Source organism: Panicum virgatum, chromosome 2K (genome assembly GCF_016808335.1).
Source record: "Panicum virgatum strain AP13 chromosome 2K, P.virgatum_v5, whole genome shotgun sequence".
Lineage (NCBI taxonomy): Eukaryota > Viridiplantae > Streptophyta > Magnoliopsida > Poales > Poaceae > Panicum > Panicum virgatum.
Window position 1 is genome coordinate 9861336 of NC_053137.1, and position 4198 is coordinate 9865533.

At 45.7% G+C, this 4198-nt stretch overlaps 1 long non-coding RNA gene across 1 annotated transcript; it reads right to left on the bottom strand.

Annotated features, from left to right (window-relative positions):
* Positions 1-1182: 1182 nt before the first annotated feature.
* LOC120695894 lies at positions 1183-2209 on the bottom strand. The gene is made up of 4 exons (XR_005683935.1): positions 1997-2209; positions 1678-1797; positions 1425-1496; positions 1183-1314 (listed from the first exon to the last, which is right to left on the bottom strand). It is a non-coding gene; the product is annotated as an uncharacterized LOC120695894 (long non-coding RNA).
* Positions 2210-4198: the final 1989 nt, after the last annotated feature.

A 4198-nucleotide genomic window follows, 5' to 3' on the forward strand; every position in this document is an offset into this window, starting at 1 on the left:
AGGTTTTCTACATTAAGGACATGTCCAGCAAGCCAAAGAAGGGGATCAACAAGCAAAAGGATGAGCCTAAGCGACACATAGTTCTATCAGGAAAGAGAAACATCGTTGGAGTGGAGGACAAGACAGACTTTTCAGAAGAATATAATAATTTTGTTGCCATTCCACCTTTCGAAGTAAATGCTGATCCATGCATCCTGCTAGCCAATGATGATGCTCCATACTTGCGCCGTGATCATAATCAAGGGACATTTGTGAAGAGAAAGTCTGTTACCGCTAATCCTTCATGTACTTGAATCATTTTATTTATTTCATGAAATTACATTCACATTAACACACTATACTCTTTCACTAACACACACAATCTCACTAACACACACTATCTCTCAAACTCACACACTACTCATTAATATCATGAAATTGCTTAATTTTATCTAAAATTCACTTTTTAAACGTTAATATCGTGATAGAATCCACTTTCTATCGAAAAGCAACAGTTTGAAAAAAAATTTCACCTAATATATTTTTGCATGGTCAAAATAACAAATATGATTTCAAAAAAGTTAGATATTTCATTGACCCAATCACTTGAATGAAAATTAATTATTTTTGTTGCGTGTATCAAGTTTATATAGAGATAAGAAATTTTGTTCCATAATTTTTGGAATCATAATTTTATTAACTGAAATAACAAATGAAAGCCAATTTTAAAAGAGAAGTTAAAAGAAACAAAAACAAACATAACATTAGGCGGGAACGAGGGAAAACGGGCCCCTTTTGTCCCGGGTGGTAGATCCACCCGGGACTAAAGGTGGGCCGCGGGCTGGGAATTTTCCCGGCCCGCCCAAAAACCCCTTTTGTCCCGGGTGAAGCCACCACCCGGGACAAAAGGTTCTTTTGTCCCGGGTGGTGGTTTCACCCGGGACAAAAGGGGGGGCCTTTTGTCCCGGGTGAAGCCACCACCCGGGACAAAAGGACCTTTTGTCCCGGGTGGTGGCTTCACCCGGGACAAAAGGCCCCCCCCCCCCCATATATTTCCTAGCTTCCTCCCTCCTTCGCCCTTCCTCCCTCCCGCGCCGTCCGTTCCCCTGCTCCCCCCACCGCTCGAGCTCCCCGAGCACCGCCGCCGTCGACGTTGCCGCCCAGAGCCCCGCCGCGCGAGCCCACGTCACCGAGCGCCGTCGTCCCTGCGAGCGCCGCCCCCGGCCTCCACTCCGCGCGCACGCCCTCGTCGGCGGCCTCCACTGCACGCCGCCGCGCCGCCGCCCTGTTGTGTGGGTATTCTTCGATCTGTTCTTCTTCACACTGTAAAGCCTACTGGAAAAGAGACAGGAAACAAAAAATAATTGCTCAGAAAATGTCCTTCTTCACACCTAATGCTGCAGTAATTCTAAGCTTATTTTACTTCAGCTTATTTTCCATTTTACCTGTCAGTTGAAGCTTCATTTCCCCTTTGGCACTGGATGGGTTTTGGAACCATATTTCATTGAGAGAACCCACTGGCAAAAAGGAAATTCAATGTTTCAAGGAATTAAGAATAAAAACTGGTGGTAGAAAGGAAAGCTTTTGCCTTTTTCTGTATCGTACAGGTAAATGATTGTATTGACTTTTACTTTAAAAGATGCACAGCAATTATGAGAGATGTAATTTAATGATAAATATTTTTTTCTAGCATGCTACCTGTTTGTTCTTGACCAATGAGTCCCAGATTGAATTCAGGTTTTGATGTATCCCTTTGAGTCCACTGAACAAGCCTCCTAAACCAATGCCTCCTTTTTGGCAAAACTTGAGCATTCCATCCTACAAATAACTGATTTAATAATGATACATCGATGCTAGCAATAGTAAGAGAACCAAAACTAAGCGTGAAATATTCAATTTTAGTTGTCAAAAGAAATAGTACATACAAATGAAAGCTGGATAGTTAAGAAAAGAATATTAGTTATATGAGTTTAATTTTTAGATCTATCATGATCAGTAGAATCGTGAAAGGAAATACCATAATGTTTCTGTTCTTCTACTGCAAATGGCTTGGTTACTGTTTGAACCTCTAGTGATTCAATCCAATTGTCATCAGATCGATAGTGACACTTATATCTAGATGTGATCTTCCAGAAAGAAAATCAAACAAAAAAATCATATAGGAAAAAAACTATACTTATTTTGACATGGAGAGAGTATAATTAGTATTGCTTTAATTAGATGAATCTCATTACAAGCTAAAACTACATTCTTTGTGGGACAAAATTTGGATGCAAAAAACTATACTTATTTTGACATGGAGAGAGTATCATATATGAACCCAATTCAATAAAGCCTAGCAAGGAAGCCCCCAATGCAAAAGAATCATTCTCTCCGTCTCTGCTCATAGCTCGCCCTGAGCCCACGTCCCCCCCGGCTCCGCGTTCGCCCCAGTGCGCCTCCGGCCCTTGGCTTTGAGCCCTTCGCCTTCGGCCCTCGGCCCTCCGCCTATCCCTAGCCGCAAATTTCTGGAGTGGATTATTTAGATAATTTTTAAGGGTTTTATTTGTATTCATATTTTAGTTACGATGGACCCGCGACACACAGACGCGGAAGACGAACAGTTCCTGTTGAATATGATTGGCGAAGGTCAAGGAGATGTCGCTGAACAAGCTGATGATGGCAGCAATACCGACATATATTTGAATATGTCCGGTGATGGAATTGAGGCACCATCTATTCAGGATGACGCTGCTGCTGAACAAAGTGCTAATGTACATATCAAAACTATACTTATTTGTAGTGACAATCATATTTTCATCTGAATCTATATGAATACTATGAATGTTTTTTTTATAGCCGTCTGGATCATCGTCGCAGCAGAAAAAGACGAAGCGAGGCCCAACAAAAAAACTGGAAGGGCGGTTCATTATAACGGAAGTTGGTCCAGATGGCGAACCGATCGCTCCAGAAGCTGCCGCCAAAAAATTCATAAGACAATCCGGATGTATTGTCAGGGACCACATCCCGATCAGCTTTAGGCTCTGGAAAGCTTCCAATCCAAGCGAGGAACGGGATGCGGTACCCGAAAGAGAAAAAGAATGGTGCTGGCGGGAGCTTAAGAAAAACTTCACGGTTCCAGCTGAATCCGAAGAGATATGCAAGCGCTGGACCCTGAGTAAGATGGCCGAACAACTGCGATCATTCAAGAAAATTTTGACGAAGAAATATATCAAGACCGGGACCACACCCGTATTTACCGGCGAGCTCGAAAAGCTCAGGGGTCACTGGGATGCATTTGTGGAATACAAGTCTTCAGAGCTTGGGCTTCAGAAGGTGCAGAAGGCCAAAGACAACGCCTCGAAGAAAGTGTACCATCACACTCTAGGCCAAGGAGGCTACAAGCTTGCAGTACCCAAATGGGAGAAGATGGAGCAGGATCTGCTTGACAGAGGCATCCGACCTGCGACCATGAACTGGCCTGAAAGGTCAAGGACCTGGTTTTATGGTCACGGGGGAAGCTTGGACCCATTGACTGGTGACTGCATCTATGGGCCAAACATCCAGCGAGCAGCCCAGAGACTACAGGAGGCCATACAAGCAGCGGCCGAGGGAACATTCCAGCCGGATAGAGAGAGGGACGAGCTGACTTACGCCCTTGGGAATCCAGAGCATCCGGGCCGCACAAGAGGCAAAGGCGTGGTTCCGTGGAAGTATGGGTTCAGGGAATACATTGATTCATATAGAAGCCGGCAAAGAAGAAAGAATGATGAGCGGGAGCACCTGCGAAGGCTAGAGGAACGGCTCATGTCACACGATCAAAGACTGGAGGAAGAGGTTCAACGCCAAGTGGCCGTAGCAATGAGCCAGCAACAGCAAGCGCAAACGTTGCCTCCAGAGCCTAGTGTCGCAGCAGATCACCTGTCTCAGCGGAAAAGCAGCTGCGCTTCCACAGACGTCGCCGCTGCCGAGCCCACGGGGATCCAGGCCGCAGTTGAAGCGTCGGCCCCGCAGCGATTTCCAGTGGATGAGATCACCCACCGGACACCTTGTGACCTGCAGACTGCCGTTAAGAACTTAATGTTCACTGTTGCGTACGGTACCGCCATGCCAACCGAACCAGGCGACGTGTACCACGGGCAGCAAATTCCGCCTAGATACACAAGAGTTGGCGTGGAGCAGGTGTGCCAGGGTTGGGAGACGCTCGAGCTTGATATTCCTGGAGGCGATGGGGAGAGGA